The sequence below is a fragment of the Xenopus laevis genome, chromosome 3L, assembly GCF_017654675.1.
Source record: "Xenopus laevis strain J_2021 chromosome 3L, Xenopus_laevis_v10.1, whole genome shotgun sequence".
NCBI classification, from domain to species: domain Eukaryota; kingdom Metazoa; phylum Chordata; class Amphibia; order Anura; family Pipidae; genus Xenopus; species Xenopus laevis.
Genome location: NC_054375.1, coordinates 33,930,219 through 33,950,262, shown reverse-complemented (window position 1 = coordinate 33,950,262; position 20,044 = coordinate 33,930,219). Strand labels below are relative to the sequence as shown.

Sequence of the window (20,044 nt, the reverse complement as noted above, 5' to 3'; positions counted from 1 at the left end):
CTTGAAGTAAAGTTTAGGGAGATATATAGGTGCGTTGTGAAGCAGATAAAGGATTTTGGGAAGATAAATCATTTTAATAAGGTTGACGTGGCCCCATAACGATAAGGGAAGTTTGGTCCATCGGTTCAGTGAGGTAGTCATGTTGGCTAGGATTGGGTCTAGATTGAGAGAGACATATTTTGCAACATCAGCATGAATGGTCACACCTAGGTATTTGAACTGACTGGCCCACTCTAGAGGGGTCTCAGCTGGTAAAGATTGGGGTTGATTAGGGTCTATGGGGAATAAGACCGATTTGTCCCAATTCACCCGTAGGCCAGAGAATGAGCCAAACCGATTGACCAGGTCCAAAAGGGCAGCAAGGGAGTCATTAGGGTCAGCCAGATATATAAGAAGGTCAAAAGCCTCGTATTCGGGGGGAGTGCCTGATCAATATTGCCAGGGGTTCGATCGCCAGGGCAAATAGAACCGGGGAGAGGGGGCAGCCCTGTCTCATTCCCCTTGTCAAGTTACATTTAAATTTAATCTGGCCATAGATCCGATCGTTGGAATTCTCGAACGATCGGACTTCCCCACCTCCCGACTTGCCACTAACCTTCAGTTTAAATAAAGTAGGAAAATAGTAGCAATAGTAGGAAATAGTATGAAAGTTAGGTCCGACAAAGCTGGTGACAGTCTCCCACTGAAAATAATCCGATTGCCAATACATGCAGAGAAATTATCATCAGCCGACAGAAATCTTTTAACCTGTCTGATCGACCAAACGACCGATCTCCATGGGACGAAAAATGTCGGGACTCTCCCCACAATGTTCGAAAATCGTACGAATCGAGGATTCGTACGATCAGATATTTGCATCTATGGCCAGCTTTAGGGTGGATTGTAATTGCTGGCAATTTGTCTGGATCCTCAGAGCTATTTATTTCATTCTTTGGGTGGAGGCACAGCAACAAATTGCCTCTTCTTCTGGCGACTAATCTCCCCTAAATGCCTTCCCGTCTACTAGAATGCAAATCACCGACAGGATGGCACAGTGAGTAGGCCTCAGTTTATATTATTACTTATTATTATAACTCACTGTAGGAAAGTTCTTTTAGCCTTGCTCTCAACACAATCATTATTTGTTTTTAATCAGGTTTCTGCCTATTGAAGTTGTATAATAACCGTACAGTTATAAAAATAAAAAATACTGTTGCAATGGACTCTGCTAATAACTTTTTATTTTATTTCTGAAGGCTTGGTTTTGTCAGCATAGATGTAGGTTTGTGCCAAACATAGCCAGAGTCATTATCGTAATCCCACTTATCTCGATTAAACTTCCGCTTCTTACGGGCACTCACTGATCTCTCTAATTCATCCAAATACATACATATATATATATATATTCTTTATTTTCCGTTTTTTGAAATTTAAAGTACAAAACATATAACATCAAGTTTGATATTAAAGAGTTACATGCATACATAACTTGAGTATATTAATTATGCATTATCACGTTCTGCAAGGTAGAAATCTAGGTTTAGCCTTTATTACATATATTGTTTCCATTGTAGTAAGTACAGAAATTTTTAACCACATTTACGTATTATCGTTAAACATCAATAACAAGGGAAGGGGGGGGGACACAGTTCCAATTCAATACCATTGGTTTCCCTCTCAGCAATCGAGGGGATATGCTGAGGATATAACTTCCTATGAATTATCTCAAGGCCACCCTTTGCCTTCCTGAATGTATGGAAAGAGGGACAGGAAAACAGATTTTGCACTTAATTGACAAACATATCAGTATATTCAGGGGTTTCTCTAAATACGGTCCATGTCAACCATGTGTGGACAAAGCTGTCCTGTGTTTTGTTTGAATATGAGAGCAATTCTTCATTGCGCATGATAGAGTTGAGTTCCTTTATCCAATCCCCAACAGGCGGTGTAAGACTTTGTTTCCAATACCTGGGAATAACTGATCTAGCCGCCGTTAAGGCGAAAGCAACCAATGCCTTCCGCAATAGTAGTTTGTGGAGGAGGTATTGACAAGAGTGCCATCCCAGGGTCCCAAATACATTTTTAATTGTTGGTCAAGTTTTTGAAAGTCAGGAGATTTCTCATGACCTATTAAAAGGGATTGAGCATCATTTATTCCTTCCCTAATTTCATGTAGATTCTGTTTTTTATAATTTATGATAAATTCCATTAAGTCCAATGAACATCTCAATAGCACCCCATTCCATTTCTTAGTAAAATCCATATTGTCTTATGTAAAAGTTGGATACTTTTTTATCTGTAACCCCCTGGGGATCCAGTTAAAGGAAATATATTTTTCCAAACTCATTATGTCCCAACAAAGCAGTAATTCTTGTGACATCAGTTTCTCCATATTCCTAAATAACGGAAATATGGGAATATTCCTCTCATATTCCAAATCTACATCCCCAGACCGGTGCAGTTTTCTGCTGATAGGAGCACCAGCCTCGGCTTTCAGGTAAGTCAATACAATGTCTTGGTGGTGTCTAACATTGGCACCTCCAAGTGCACCAAGCATTTCCTTCTCCTTTAAGGCAGAAGATGACTGAATGTGATGGTGACAGGCTTAGAATATGGTCCAGATCATTTAGAAATGCAAAGAAACATTTGACAGTGAAAATGTTATTTTATTATATTTTGGCTATTTATTTTAATGAAGGAGAAACTTTTTTTTTGTTGTTGTTGGGCTCAGCATTACAGGTTAAACCGATTGAAGTGGGGCAATTTTAAGTTTTAAGTAGCTTGCCCCCATGCAGTGTAGGCCTGCTGTCAGAAATTAAAGAAATGGCAGTAGGATGTGATTTCTGTGACAAGAGGATTATTTTAATTTATTCATTTCAGTTTCTGAACTATTTAAAATAATTGTAAATGTACTTACTACAATATAGAGGATATTACGATTAGCTCATTTTACGGGTGAATATACTATTAATTGCATTAATTTTGCTTTGTTTATTTTGGCACTTTCTATTGTATTTGGCTTTACATCTGACACTTGCATTTATTGTTCACCCCCTGATGGCGGCTAAAGGTAGAATAACACTTTTGGCATGTGGAATGTTTTCTTAAAGCTCTCTGGGGGGTGGGGGGGGGTTTGAAAGATAAGGATTCTTTGTATTTTCTAAATTCCCAGTAACTTTATTCAAATATTTACCTACAATCTGCAACATCTGTGCCTGTATGAGAATAGCTACTTCTTTTATCTGCTCTACCCCAGCACTTACTCATTAGAAAGAATATTAGCCTGCAAAGTGCTAACACACACACACACACTTTTTTATTTATACATATACCCCTGGTGTCCCTTCTCTTTATATATATATATATATATATATATATATATATATATATATATATATATATATATATATATATATATATATATATATATATATATATATATATACACATATATATACATATATATATATATATATAGAGAGAGAGAGAGATATATTTATTTACACATATACACATGTTTAGATTCCTTTTCTCTTCCCCTGGTGTCCCTTCTCTTTTCATACTATAGATCTGTTTCAGAAAAGGAGCAGTGAGGCTATTTCTCGTGTATGTATGTTTTGCTTCTGGAAAAAAAATGGCTGTTACTGTATCATTTAAGGTGGGGACGCTTGCATTGTCTGAGCACTGCGGCAAAAGCTGCTCCATCTGCTGTTCAAATAGCCTAACTGCAGCCATCACTGCTCCATCTGGTGTGTGAAAAGTAGAATACAGACAGCTTTTTCTATATTTGCATTTAATATGTATATAGTATAATTTTCTTCTAAAACTTCTTTTTGTACCTTTGTTTCACTTAAAAGTATTTTAGTAGCAGAAATAATTTATCAGATTATAGTCAGATTTACAAATAACTGCTTCATTGCGGTTATTTTAGTATGCGTATCTTTATAAATAATATACGCTGTACGGTTCTTTTTGAAATTTAATTTTTTTACAACTTCACCATGCAAAATAAATGTGTGAAACCATATAAAAACATTTCAGCAAATGCTAAGTGCAATGTTGTCGGTTGTTAAAGGGGTCGTTCACCTTTCAACACTTTTTTCCAGTTCATTTGGTTTCAGATTCTTCACCAGAAAAAAAGATTTTCCTCAAATTCTATTTTCTATTTGTGACAGTTTTTCTAATATTGAAGTGTAAAGTTTCATTTTTCACCTTCTAAAGCAGCTCGGGGGGGGGGGGGTCGCTGACTCTTTAACTGTTCTAAATTGATGCATTTGTTATGTTTGTCCCTGCTGAGCAGAATCCCTGGGTTGCATTAAAGGCAGCTGTTAAAATTGATACAGTAGTTGATAATATTCAGCAGATGCATACATTCTCCCCATTTTGGGAAAACGGTAAAAAATAAAATATGTTAAGTAATTGAAAAAAGTCTTTGTTTATGGTGAACAATCTGAAACCGTTTTTTTTGGGGGGGGGCTGATTTTATACAGGTCTAACCCATCCAATCATAGCAGGCAGAGGCAGACTGGCTCATCCAGGCACTAGTCAGCTTAAACAGGTCTCCACACCTGCCAGCTCAGAGGAGACCTCTGATAACCTCAAGATAACGTAGGAGCAGCACCAAGTAGCAGGGCAGTCATGCTTCCAGTCCACCTCCTCCTCAGGGAAGTGTTAACATATGTTCTCTACATTGTGGTGCATTGCTTTCTGAAGAGCTACCTGGGGGTTGGGTGATATGCTGGAGAAGGCACGTAATGTGTACAACTACACCACCACCTGCGCTTCCTTGGCACAGATGCAGCAGTACCATCTGTCATCCCACCAACCTCATCTGTGACCTATCAATGTGCTTTAACTCCACACTGGACATGGTGGAGCGCTTTATAGAGTAGCACTGGTTGCTCAGCAACTACCTTGCTGGAGCACAGTGCCAGGGGTATTCCAGGGGCACAGGTTTAATGAAGAGCACTGAAGAGACTGGGCAAGCGTGACACTGGTAAAAACCACGGTGGCCCCCATGCCTAGGACCTGCACTCCCCAGCCTGCACTTCGGCGCTCCTTTGTGACCTCCCCACTCAAGGAAACTGTCAGGGGCCTTGCAGCTTTGGAAGCAGGGAGGTCAGGCCCAAGGAGGAAGCAGTAGGCCAAAAGTCCAGATCGTGGTATCCAAAGGAGACGTGGTCAAGGTACATGCAAAGGTTCACAAGGCAGGCAGCAGGGGATCGAAGTCAAGATCAAAGCAGGGGGCAAAGTCCAGGAATCAATCAGACAGCAAATAAACACACCCAGGTACACCCGGAAACAGGACCTATAATTGGGCATTGAACCGGCGTCCTGGGCGTCCTTTTATTTTGAGTTTGGTGCCGGCTTGTGTGACGTCATCGTGCCAGCGTCCTGACGCCGGCGTTGCTGCACCAGCGCTACCCACGTGTCAACTATGGGCGCAGCCATCTTGGTTTCGGCTCCGAAGAAGTGTTCGTGACAGTAACGTGCAGAAGTGGCAGAAAAAGGTATGAGCTGGCAGTGGGGGAGTAAACAGGACAGAAGGGGCAGAAGGGGCTTTGAGGCTTCAGCAGGGGGCCCCTAGGAGTGCTGAGGGGCCCTGATGTGGTGGCTCTGGTGGCCCCAACATCCCCCAGTCTGACCCTGGGCAGCTCTGCCGATCAGAGACAAGGCATGTGTGAGTGATATACCCCAGGTTTTCCTGGGGTCATAGTCATACCTCTTCTACATGGCTGCCCATATGCAGAGATCCCTCAGGAGTGGCCCTCAGATCAGCTAGATGTCTTCAGTGCTGCAGGTGGGGGTGAACACAGTTATTCACTGGCAGTGTGGATATGGGCATATTCATTTATCGTGAGAAACATGTTGCTCTCCGACCCATGTTGCTCCCAGTTGCCTCAAAGCAGGTGCTTATTTTTAAATTCCTGGTTTGGAGGCTAGTTTTGTTAAATAAAAACTGTGTGTTCTGCCAACCAGAGCCTCCTGTATGCTGCCACATAGGGTCTATCAATAACCAATCACAGCCATATTTGACAGCCCCGGGAACTTTTTACATGCTTATGTTGCTCTCCAACTTTTTTTACATTTGAATGTGGCTCACCGGTAAAAAAAGGTTGGGGACCCCCTGATTTAGATGAATGAGTCTTGGATAAGCAGGGATATCCAAGTGCTCATTGCAGATATCACAGAGTTGCCTCCTCTCTCTCCAATGCTGCCTCGTCCTCCTCTATACTCCCCTCTCATAGACTCCTACTCACTACTCTCCCTCAGGCTGATATCTGAGCTGGCAAAATGTTTTCTGGTGTGGCCTGTCAAGGGTCCTACTTTCTGTTGGCTGTCAGTCTGGCTGCCATCTGTAAAAGCTGATGGCAAATCTGCAATCATAACATTAGCAGTCTCTTAAAGAGGCTATTCACATGTGAGTTAACTTTTTGATGTGTGATATTCAATTTGCATTTTTTACTTGTGGTTTTTGAGTTGAATAGCTTTTTTTCAGCAGCTTTCTGGTTTTTAGTTTCAGATTATAATGGGACATCATTATTAAGGGGCCCATTTACTTATCTTGAGTGAAGAAATAGAAGAAAAAATACTTCGAATTTCGAATGGTCGAATATGGCTACTTCGACCATCGAATAGGTTACTTCGACCTTCGACTATGACTTTGAATCAAACGATTCAAACTAAAAATCGTTCAATTATTCGACCATTCGATAGTCGAAGTACTGTCTCTTTAAAAAATACTTTGACCACCTACTTCGCCACCTAAAACATACCAAGGCCAATGTTAGACTATGGGGAAGGTCCCCGTAGGCTTAATAACAATTTTCTGATCGAAGGCAAATCCTTTGATCGATGGATCGTAGGAATTGCGGTAAATCCTTCAACTTCGATATTCTGTTAATTAACCCTCGATATTCGACCCTATGTAAATCTGCCCCTAAAAGTAGACTAGAAAGAGTTGGAAGAAGAGGCAAAATTATAGTTTTATCCTTGAGTTAATGCCCTTTTTTATGCAAGACAGCACTTTATATACTTTAGTAGGATTAGACAACTTCTTATCAACAGAAATCCCCAGATCCTTCTCAGTTAAGGAAACCACTAACACACTGCCATTGCCTCAAGAAGAAACTTCGGGCGACTTCGGAAAACAAAGTGCTCCAAGTGCCATCCCGCCAGCGATTTTCTTTCTGGCCGGCGGGAAGGCAGGGGAGGCAGTTCGGGGAGATTAGTCGCCCTGAAGAAGAGAAGATTTGTCGCCAGGCGACTAATCTCCCCGAATTGCAGCATGTGTCTCTGCCCTAAGTGTATAACTTGCATTTATATTATTTTCCAAAGTGCATAACCTTGCATTTATCAACATTGAACCTCATTTTCCAGTTTGCTGCCCGGTTTTTCAATTTAGTTATGTTGATCATTTTTTGCAGATGGGTTTGCTTTTGTAAGTAATTGTTATATAAAGTTCCTAAACCTGAATCTTTTGCCAACCTGACTATCCCCGTCAGTAGGGTTGTCATCTGTTCGGTTTTGGCCCAGACAGCTTGAATTTCATAAGGGTTGCCAGCGTCAAAACTGCCTGACCAGTTTTCCATACATGAGGCATTCCGACAGCCCTACCCAACTGATATATGGCCAAAAATAAAAATCAGCCAGATATTTATGAGGTAGGTTTAAAATTCCTGCTGGGACAAGGACCCTATTGGCTTGTTGATTCAGGCCTTGCCCCAATGCAGGAGGGCAACTGGAGTGTAGACACCAACAGCTACTCCCAGGAATATAGCACTTTCTGTGTTCAACACCTTTCCCATCCCATAACTTGCATTCATTCAGATGCACACATTAGGGAAAGGCATCTGGAGCAGGCCTTAATGGGTCCCTGTCCCTTACTGACTTCTCTATGACAATCATCAAGTACAAAGCTGGTCTGCTCCCCCTGATGCTGCACTTGTACCCTAAGTCTTTGCAAATGACCCCCCATTAAAGTAATGCTCCAATTAACGGGCTTTTTGAGGAGCTCTCTTCCTCCTGCCAAACCAAATTATAAATTTCTCTTGGGGATGATACAGCCATTATACTTCCATATGCAAATATGGTAGAACCCCCATTTTAAGTTTTTCAGGGGACCAGGAAAAAATAAATAAAGTCCGGGAAAATTTAAAATCAGGGAAATGTGTTAAAGTAACTTTTTCTACAAGTACTGAAAGGATATAAGCACAGGAGTCCATTTTACTTTGAGATACAATAGTTACTGTTTTAATAACAAGGTTTAAGCAAAATTACACTATGTGGGGCATGTGCAAGGCCTCTCTGTCAGTCACATACACAAGCTAAAGCAATAAGTGATTGGTGCAGGACTGTATAAGGGGCAGACTAATTGACCATTTACAGGTAGAACTATTTTCAAACCTCTTTATTTCACTAATAATAACAATAGAGGGAAAAAAAGCCGTTTTTGGGTACATCAGGACAAAATTTTGATGTAAAATCCAGGAAAACATTACTTAAAATCAGGGAAATGCACCCACTGAAATGCATTATAAATTGGCGGGACCACAAATAAAAAATGTAAAATGCAGGAAAACTTGAAATCAGGGGATTTAAAATTGAGGTTTCACTGTATGTAAAGCAGAAGCCATGCTGTTAAGAAAACCCAGTATCGCTGCTGATACTTTCGTTTAGATGAAATACCCTATAGCTGAAGCTCATCCACTGGGTCAGTGTGAAGCTTAGGGCAATATGATCATTTGTTTTCCAAACTACAAACCACCCTTATTTGAGTTTAATGCAGGGTTTTTTTGAACAACATATGTAGAGCCAGCAAAGTATAATTGGTCCATGTGAAAAGCATTACGGTTGAGGAAACTCACTCCTTATTCATGTGCAAAGTTTTACTCGCTCTACAGATGCTCAATAGAAAACCCTGGACTGAACCCCAGTAAAGGCAACACCAGTCTGAAGTTTGGGAATTCGATCAGCCCTGTTTAAAGGGATACTGTCATGGGAAAACTTGTTTTTTTCAAAACGCATCAGTTAATAGTGCTGCTCCAGCAGAATTCTGCACTGAAATCCAATTTTCAAAAGAGCAAACAGATTTTGTTATAATAAATTTTGAAATCTGACATGGGGCTAGACATATTGTCAATTTCCCAGCTGCCTCCAGTCATGTGACTTGTGCAATGATAAACTTCAATCACTCTTTACTGCTGTACTGCAAGTTGGAGTGATATCAACCCCCACCAGCAGCCTTAAAACAGAAACAATGGGAAGGTAACGAGATAGCAGCTCCCTAACACAAGATAACAGCTCCCTGGAAGATCTAAGAACAGAACTTAATAGTAAAAGCCAAGTCCCACTGAGACTGATTCAGTTACATTAAGTAGGAGAAATAACAGCCTGCCAGAAAGTAATTCCATCCTAAAGTGAAGGCACAAGTCACATGACTGGGGCAGCTGGTAAACTGACAAAATGTCTAGCCCCATGTCAGATTTCAAAATTGAATATAAAAAAATCTGTTTGCTCTTTTGAGAAATGGATTTCAGTGCAGAATTCTGCTGGAGCAGCACTATTAACTGATGTGCTTTGGAAAAAACATGTTTTTCCATGACAGTGTCCCTTTAAAGACCCAATAGGTGGGTATGAATAAGAAGAGAGGGCAAAGGGCTACAGAATATCATCAATAGGATCTTTAAAACTTTGCCCTAAGGCCACTATTAAGAAAGTTTATTTGCAATCACAATACGATATTATCCTGCAGAAATGTTGGGGTTTTATTTGTTTTGTTTTTTTAGGTAAAAGGGAACAAAACTGTTCATGTTTGCATTCCAGGCTAATTATGCTACGTTGTATTTGTTACAGGTTTGTATATTTTCAAGGTCAAAAAATTAATTTTCAAGGTTTTCAAAAAGTTTGAAACTGAACAGAGCTTGTGCAATCCTCCCCTTTCCCTAAGTCAATATATTTTTCTTTTCTATGATTGAGCCATTATATCAGAGTAGGGCCCACAGATCAATTCCAGTCCTCAATGTATGTCAGACAAGAATATTTAGTCCTCGTTGTAAGTTGCCTGATCCGACGACCTGTAAAAAAAGAAATGACATTAAAGAACGGAATATCAATGTCTAGCATAACTTAGTGTTTAGTCTTTAGGACTTTTTTAGTTACTATTGAACATGTGAACATGAATAATATATGCTTGAAAAGATGTTTACTATGTCCTTTATTATACATTAATGTCTATGCAACATGATTGTCAACTGATATAAATCTGTTCAATAAAAAGAATACAGGAAAAAAACAATATTCAGTCCTCAAAATGAATAAGGGAAATTAATTATTAATTAATTAATTTATTTAATTAATTAATCCAGGAAATTGTTTTAGTGGAAAAAATGGTTCTAGACCATTGTAAACTATGGCCTTGTACACAGTGATGATAAAGAATGAATGGGTTATATAGGTTATGGTATATGGGTGGCTTTTTTTCCCTATCTTGAAGCAGGGTTTTGCCTTTGTTGGTTGATGTCATCAATGGATGAATAAAAAGTGAAAAAACATGACCTGACTGAGAAGGTACATAACAATGTCCCTAGAGGTGCTGCTTGCAGGTCAAATGGCAATGCTAGAAAGAGTTGTGTTCTTAGAAGCCAGCACTAAAGACTACATTGAAGAGTTACACAAAAATTCATATGACAATTCCACCATTCCTGCACTTGATGCAATGCATGGCATCAAGTGCAGGAGGAGTTTCCCAGAATTCATACGTTGACATCATTAAACAAAAAAAGACATTTGAACCATTTGTTAATGGTTTTTTTTTGCTCTAGCAAAGTTTTTGAGTGGCACCTGCATAGTGATGTAGTTACTTTAAGCACTCTGAAACTTGCTGGCACTACATAAATGAGCGAGGAAGATGTTATGGGCACATAGCTCAACTTAAAGGGATACTGTCATGGGAAAAAACAGTTTTTCAAAATGAATCTTAAAGTTAATAGTGCTGCTCCAACAGAATTCTGCACTGAAATACATTTCTCAAAAGAGCGAACTGATTTTTTTATATTCAATTTTGAAATCTGACATGGGGCTAGACATATTGTAAATTTCCCAGCTGCCCCAGTCATGTGATTTGTGCTCTGATAAACTTCAATCACTCTTTACTGCTGTACTGCAAGTTGGAGTGATATCACCCCCTCCCTTTTCCCCCCAGCAGCCAAACAAAAGAACAATGGGAAGGTAACCAGATAACAGCTCCCTGACACAAGATAACAGCTTCCTGGTAGATCTAAGAACAGCACTCAATAGTAAAAACCCATGTCCCACTGAGACACATTCAGTTACATTGAGAAGGAAAAACAGCAGCCTGCCAGAAAGCATTTCTCTGCTAAAGTGCAGGCACAAGTCACATGACCAGGGGCAGCTGGGAAATTGACAAAATATCTAGCCCCATGTCAGATTTCAAAATTAAATATAAAAAAATCTGTTTGCTCTTTTGAGAAATGGATTTCAGTGCAGAATAGTAGCACTAACTATTAACTGATGTGTTTTGAAAACAACAACAATTGATGTGATCCCATTAAAGGGCTTACACACTTTTTTTCAGTTCAGTTGTTTTCACATTGTTCACCAGAAATATAGACCTTTTTTTCTTTCTTTTCTTTACAGTTCTTCCAGAACTTAAGTTTAAAGTTGAATGTTTGTGTATCTGGTGTTTCAGTTGATACATTTCTCAGCAGCAACAATAGCAACAACTGTATCAATTGTTACAGATGCCTTTAATGAAACGCAGGGATTCTGCTCAGCAGGGACATAGATAAGAAATGTATCAACTAAATGTATCAATTTAGAACAGTTACAGAGTCAATGACCCCCCCCCCCCCCCCCGAGTTGGGAAAAAAGACAATATTTCAATATTAGAAAAACAAATAGCAAATAATTGAAAAAGTCTATTTCTGGCAAACTATCTGAAAACAACTCAACTGAAAAAAAGTGTTGGATGATGAATAACTGATTTCACAACGACAAGAGTCCTCCTTGGGCCATTTCCCAAACTAATCTATCAATGACATATTCTGATGTCAGGATTTAGGATTTAATATAAAAGGCACACACACTTTCTCAAATGGGCATCAAATTAATTTTGACGCGAGCGGCAATTGTTATATGTGCGACTTTTTTGCCCAAATGCATTAAAGACAATGGGCGTCCGAATAATTCTGATGCACAACCATTTTTTTTTTGTCAGGCCGGATTTTTCACCGGTGAATTATCCCAAAATTTATTTAGGATTAGGCCAGGATTTGGCCTTTTTTAGCAGGATTCAGATTTGCCGAATCCTTCTGCCCAGCCAAACCGAATCTGAATCCTAATTTGCCTATGCAAATTAGGGGGGGGATCGTGAGACTTTTTGTCACAAAACACGGAAGTAAAAAATGTTTCCCCCTTTCCACTCCTAATTTGCAAACGTCAATTAGGATTCAGATTCGGTACGGTATTCTGCCAAATCTTTTGCGAAAGGAATCGGGGGTTTGGCCGAATCCAAAATAGTGGATTCGGTGCATCCGTATAATTTATTGGCTGGCGGCGAAACACGGAAATTCGCTGCAAATTCATGCCTGCCGAATTTATTCGGCCATCACTAAAAAAGATATTAAAGTCACCTCTGAGCTAAGTATGTATAGATGCACTCAGACTCAGAGGTTGCTACAATGCCAGTAAAAATGTTTCATTATGTTATTTATTGGGGAAAAACATAAAACTATAGGAAGGATGGTATTTTTATCCCAGGAAAAATGACAGCCTGTACCGTATTGCTTGTATATATCACATACACTCCAAGGGGACTTTTAATATCATTATCATTTTCACATAGGAGTACATTATCTACTATATAATGTAATACAAGAGCCAAAGTGTAGAAAATCTGTACGCTGGATAGCTTTGTCTCTTTTCCCAACAGCCACTAGGTGGCACAAGACAACTGCTGTTTTGGAGATTTTCCAGAATTTATAAGAATGCAGCAGTGTGAGTCTCCTGTAGGTCAGAGCTCGGCAGGACTAAAGCTGCATCAGGGAACAGCAGAAGAAGGACAGATGTGTTTCCACTGAGATAAGGAAAGTCTCTGCCATGCAACATGATCTATAAGGGAGAGGATAGGGATGGGCGGGCTTGCACTGCAGAAGACCTCTTACTGACTGGGTGAGAGACTCAGGGCTTTGTGTAATGTGAGCCTGAAAAACTTCTGACATGGCTGGAAGATTTTGCTTGGTGTTTTTACAGAAAATATTTGCCTTGATCTCATCTATGATGTGTGCTTATCCCAGTGATCCTCAGCCGTTGCAGCACAGGACCTCCAGAGAGGCAGCAGCAAATCCCTGGTTCCCAGTAGCCTGTCTAACCTGGTAAGCATTCATTCTCCTCTGCTAAGTGACTTTATTCCACACTTACAGTATTTGGTGGATTTCTTTTAATGTGAATTCTCATAAAGGGGCATTTTGCCTTACATTTAAGTATAATGTATACAGCAGTGTTCTAAGGCAAATTGGCGAATTTGTACTTACAGGGGTTTATCAATAATTTGCTTTTTTGTTATAATGTCACAGCAGAGGTCCCAGGTACAGTAAAAAGAATGGTGGTGATAACTATAACAGTGCCCCAGGCTGGGGGGAAAGAGCACCAGGGTCTGAGATAAGGAATTATAATCAGTGGGAGATTCCACCCCCAGTAATTTACTTTTTTTCCTGTTTTTTTTTTTTTTCTGGTTGCTAGGATTGAATTACCTTTGAAACCAGAAGTTAGAAAGTGGGGGTTCTTATATAGAAAAGTTCCAGCCACTATGTGACGGCTTGGTGAAATGACCTAAATTAGGCATGGTCTTATCCAGCTAGGGATTCTGGGAGCGGGAAGGTGAAGTTCAGCAACAGCCTGAAAGGTATAAAAGGCATCAAAAGTTTTCCAATGCTTTTCTGCATGCTAAAAAATTGCCTGCACGCTACCAAATAGTGCTCGGTACACCTTTCTTTGCAATGCATGTACGTAGGGTGTTTCAGATGTTACTCACGTGGTTCTCTGATTTTGTGGTTGTAGATTGTAAGTTCAGTTGGGCAAAACAACTCTTCCACAATCTTTAATGATGTTTGCTTCTCTATAGATAGATTTGGGCCACTGTGTACTTGGAATGCCAGGGCCTATTTTGACTCTCAGTCTGAGCCTGGGGGGTCCATCCCTTACATCAGTATCCTGGACAAGTCAATTTTGGGGGGCTGTTTACTAGCCTGTCTGTTGGCAGGAGCAGCATATATAAGTCAAGGCCTATTGAATTGATAATGGGGATGAAGCTGAAGGATTGTGATGTCACTGTGGTTTTTTACACAAACTGATGTCACTGCCCTCAAGCAGGCATGTACCAAAACATCACAATCTATTAAAAAAAAATTCTCTGTGCCCGGCAAATACAGTTTTTGTATAACCGTCTTAAGTACCATCATAGTATAACCATAGCTATAATGTCTGGCATAGCACCTATGGCAAGGGTTTGTTGCTAGGAGAATATGGCAGTTGCTGATGTAAACTGCCAGCTAAACTTTGTGGATTGTGCCCATCTGCATGATAGAATGTACTCTCTGTTCCATACTATGTATGGGTTATGTACAAAACAGTATTGCAAGTGTTATTGTCTATTATTCCCTATGCTGTGAATAGCACTAGAAATCAACACACACAGAAGTCAACAGTGGATGAGTGATTTGTGTCTCCCATGGGTGCTGTAGGAGCTGGGAGAGACAGGCAGCATCCAGAGGAAGGAGGGACGGGGAGGGGAGTGGTTCTGATATCAAGCCTGCAGCTGCTTCAGTGAATGCTCTCAGCTATGTGACCCATCTCAGGACATGGGAAGAACTACAGGGTTCACTAGGTTTCTCCCCACATTGGTCCTTATCTCCAGAGAGGATGCCCGGTTGCTAGGATACAGGTGGATCCTGCTGAAGACAGAAGCATCATTTCCCAGGTATCCAGGTAAGGCGAGGGATAGGCTGTATCCAGGGCAGATGTGAAAGCTCAGCGTGTAGAAAGAGAGAGTGTGAGAATCCCTGGCAGCTCTCCTTAGTGTGGAACTGCAGCAAATGAACTTATTCATGAGGGAAGGTGTGCCATAATATTGCAGAGATACAGTCAAGGTCATTCATTGCTGATCACTGCAAAGCCAAGGACAAAAGTGCACGGGTTTTATTTTAAACTAGAAAGGGAGAGAATAAAATTGCAGTGATGTTTGTTCTACCTTAGCAGCATGGTCCTGAGCACAGACAATCATTTTTTCCACGGGGGAGGCTGCCGCCCTTAATCTCCCCTGAGAGGCTGCCTTTTGTTACCTGACCGGCTAGACTGGTAAAACTGATTGGGAATGGTGATACAATGCACAGTGGGATCTGACGGATTCATGGATGTGTGGAAGACAAGGGATACTGGAATGTTGAGGGGTGGGGGAGGGTGTGGAATGCACTCAGAGGGGACTTGCCTGCTGCTGGAGATTCCAAGTAATTGAACGTGGGATGTGGGAAATCCTCTATCTAATCTACAGGACTATATAGTGCTACTAATGTTATACGCCATCATTGCCGGACGCTAACAAGCCGGGTATGCAGAGGAGTCAGTGATAATTGATGAAAGCCATAGGATTCCTACCCCACATACACCCCTAGTTACTAGGAAAATTATATTGTTTTACTATTGTGAGCCACTTACAATTTAAACATAGCATTGCTCAACCCAAAGATGATCTGGGTATTTAGAATGGTTTTCTTTAGCACAGTGCACTCTGTTGAAGGAACAGTTAACACCAAAAAATAAAAAGTGTTGTAAAGTCATTTAAATATGATGTGCTATTGCCCTACACTGGTGTGTTTGCTGCATTACTACTACTACTATAGTTTATATAAATGAGTCGCTTTGTAGCCACGGAGGCAGCCATTCAATCGGAAAAAGGAAAAAATGACACAGGTTACATCACAGATAAAAGTTCTGTAGAATTCCATTGTATGCTACAGAGCTCATCTGTTATCTGCTATGTAAACCTGAGCCCTTTCTCCTTTTTCAGCTTTGAATGGCTACACAGCAGCTTGTTTATACAATCTACAGTAGAGTTTCTGAAGGGGGCTGTATTAGTCTCTTCACCACAGAAAACCCAACCTGCTTAGGGAGACAAGGTGCCAACAAGCCCTTCTCAATGCGAAGCATCACATTGCACCAGGCATTTGAAAACAAAAGGGGTTCACATGCTTCAGTTTCTTACAATTACCTGTTTCAGACTTTTACCTGCACCAATTGCCTTAAAACATGACGAGGTGTTAACTCTTTTCTGGGCAGAAAACATGCAAATCACTCCCTGCGGCCAACTGTACATCCAGAACTACTGGTTTAAAGGGAATGTTCACCTTTAAATTAACCTTTAGTATGATGTAGAGCAGGGGTGTCCAAAAGGTAAATCTGGATCTACCAGTAGACCTTTAAGTTAAGGTCACACTGGGAGACTCGGGGAGATTTAGTCGACTGATCGCCTCTTCTTTGGGGCGACTAAAGAAGGGGAAACTGCTTTCCCCTGCCTTCTGCCTGCTAGAATGAAAAATCGCCAGTGGCATGGCACTCGCGGCCCTTCGTTTTCCAAAGTCGCCTCAAAACTTCGGACGACTTCGAAAAACGAAGCGCCACTAGTGCGCTTTTTCAGCAGGCGGAAGGCAGGGGAAAGCAGTTCAGGGAGATTAGTCGCCCCAAAGAAGAGGCGATTAGTTGCCGGGCGACTAAATCTCCCCGAATCTCCCAGTGTGACCTTACCCTTAGGTGGTGATCAGAAGATCTCAAGACAATATCAACAAACAACTTGTCTATATCACCCTCCTGTTTCATGCTTTTCATTCAGATATTTATTACATCAAGGTTACATAAGAAACGGATGTTTGTTAAATATAGCAATATGCATTCTCATAAATTAATATTTAAGTAATATTTTCCATGGAATAGAATGCTAACAATGCTTTATGGAAATAAATTATTTATTATATTATTATTTAAATTATAATCATCATTAAAAGTAGACCTCGCATTAGTAAAATATGGGCACATTGAAAGTCTGAGACAATTTGCAATTGGTTTTTATTTTTTGTGGTTTTTGAGTTATTTAGCAGCTCTCCAGTTTGCCATTTCAGCAACCTTGTTGCTAGGGACCAGATTCCCCTAGCAACCATGCACTGATTTGAATAAGAGACTGGAATATGAATAGGAGATTGTCTGGATAGAAAGATGAGTAATAAAAAGTATCAATAACAATACACTTGTAGTTTTACAGAGCATTTGTTTTTAGATGGGGTCAGTGACCCCCATTTGAAAGCTGGAAAGAGCAAGAATAGAAAGGATAGAAATTTTATAAAATTTGGCAGGTTATAAAAGTTTGAACATATTTTTTTCAGTTATTACAGTTTTGCTAATGAAGGTGAATTGACCTTTAAGATGCGAGTCTAACTTTTCCCAATGGACCTGTTATCTTATATTGTTACCATTACTTATTTGCTTTTCTCGAAATTATTACAAAAGTATCTTATCTGCTGCTGTGGCTGTTCTGGTCTTTCTGTCAAAAGCCAATTAAGTTAGAAACTTTGTTTCTTGTTCTGGCTGTTCAGTTCAGAGAAAAACAGGACTTTCCAGTACAAATGAGGGACTGCAGGTTGAGCTGTCAAAAGAGGGCTAAGGAATAGGGCTAAGGAGCAGCTTATGGCATATCTAGAAGGGACATTCAAGAAGAAGCCCATGTGATAATTAGATTTGTATTGTAGTCAGCAATAAATATTTGAAGCAGCTAGTCTGCATTTGGTGCTCTCCAAATTTAATATTTAATATTTAAATAAGAGACTGGAATATAAATAGGGGAAGCCTGAATACAAAGACAAATAATAAAAAGTAACAATAACAATAGATACGTAGACTCACAGAGCATTTGTTTTGGGGGTGGGGAATGGGGTCAGTGACCCCCCCATTTGAAAGCTGGAGAGAAGCAAATAAAGCCTGTCTGGAGATATATAGCTCATATCAGCTGATGTTAGGCAAAAATACAGTATAAAAATGGATCTATAACTTGAAATTGAAAGCACAGATTTCAGGGAAAGAATACGTTTTAATATAACTAAAAAAAAAAAAATCAGCTTTAGCAGAGAGGGAAGTTTCATAAAAAATAAATCAGAATATAGAATACCACTGAGACAGGATGCAGAAGCCGATCTAAATTTGCAAATACACTTCCTGTCTGTGGTGCGGTTTTATTTATTGCCAGGTGCCTTGTCACCTTTCTATGGGTTACTGGGCCTGGCGCAAGGATTGGGACTTTTATTACATTACTTCCATGTGCATGTATCTGTTCATTTGTTAAGAGCTTTTGAATACAAAAGAGAACTCAATTCTAAAACCCTCTGATCTTGTAAGGAAAGGGGTGGTTCACCTTTTTATGTAGGTTATTCTAAGCATCTTTTCAATTGGTCTTCAGTTTTCAGTTTGTTTGTTTTTTTTTATAGTTTTTGAATTATTTGCTGCTTTCTTCCGACTCTTTCCAGCTTCCAAAATGAAGGGGATCACTGACTCCAACATCTAAAATACAAACGCCCTGTACGGCTACAAATGTATGGTGATCGCTACTCCTCTTTCTATTCAGGCCCTCTTATGTTCATATTGCAGTATATGCCAAGCAGTGCATGGTTGCTAGGGTAATTTGGCTAAAATTGCAAACTGGAGAACTAAATAACTCAAAAAACCATAATAAAAAACTAAAACCAATTGCAAATTGTCCCAGAATATGATATTAGTCTATACATCATTCGATACATGATACTAAAATGTTAATTTAAAGGTGAACAGCTCAGAACGTGTTGCCAGGATAGAATACAGTATAATACTTGGTTCCCTGAAATCAAAGGCTGTTCATTAGTTTTTCTCATACTACTGTCCCACTGTAAGCAACTTTATTATTATCCTTTAATGACCAGGGCTGGATTTATACATAGGGTGCCCCTTTCCCATCTCCCCCAAGTCTCATCTCGTTTGGCACAGACCATGGGGATTGGCACGCATGAGATTTAAAGAGCTAGAAAGTCTCCCACATGTCTCCAGTGCTTCTGAACCTAAATCCTGCTTTGTGACCTTTCCATCAATCTTTGCCTGTTAATAATATACAGTGCTAGTCTGTGAGCATTTTCCAGAGATTGTTCCTCATTCACATCAGTGCAGCTTACACTGTAAAGTCCCTATCATAATCACACAATAACTAGAGGGGAAACTTGCTGGTGTTTTTGGAATGTGAGAGGAAAGAAGAGTAACCAGAGGAAATCCATGTAGACACAGAGAGAACACACAAACTTCTTGCAGATATTGCCACGGTTGGAATTCATTTTAGGCCTCCAGCAGTGGAACCAGAGCTAAATACTAGGCCAATGTGCATTATTCTGCCTTTCAACTGGAAAGCAACACAAGACAAGATGTGTCACAACTGCTATTTTCTCTACTGGCAGGGAAAAAAAACACAGAATGAGAAAATGCTTAAACCACCTGATGTGCCAGGATACATTTTGTTGCCAAAATCAGCCCCATCTGCACAGGGCAGGCAAGTGCCATTCATGTCATTTTTCTCTGCCAGTAAAGTGAGAAATGAAAAAACGTGTCATAATTAGCAACACAAATTGCAATGTGCTTTGCTTACCAGTATAAGGAACAATTAATTGCTTGTCATAGGGAATGGTTCACCAGCAGCGGATACCTTTACTGGCCATATTAGGATTGTGCTTGCTGGTGGCCACAAGGCATTCAGGTGTATTTTTGTGTGTCATTTCAGAACCACAAGAAAGTAGCGGCTAAGGTATGGGAGGGGCGTACAGGATTTTGGGCTTTGTACAGGTCATATGTGCCTCAGAGCAGTGTATTCTGCACCTTCTGTTGGGAAAGTCAGTTTGCACTTTGCAAGGGTTCAGTATATGCTAATCTAAGTGATGCTGTTTTGTGGCCCTGAGCTCTCCAGCACTTGCACCTGACTCATTGTTATTTA

General features: G+C 40.1%; 1 protein-coding gene across 7 annotated transcripts in view; it reads left to right on the top strand.

Moving 5' to 3' along the window:
• Positions 1–13,015: 13,015 nt before the first annotated feature.
• rell2.L (RELT-like 2 L homeolog) overlaps positions 13,016–20,044 on the top strand; it is a 33,402-nt gene continuing 26,373 nt past the window's right edge. Inside the window, exons 1-2 of one of the 7 annotated variants that reach the window (XM_041585164.1) lie at positions 13,018–13,170; positions 13,296–13,373. The gene's annotated coding sequence lies outside the window, so the exon portion shown is untranslated. 7 annotated transcript variants of the gene reach the window in all.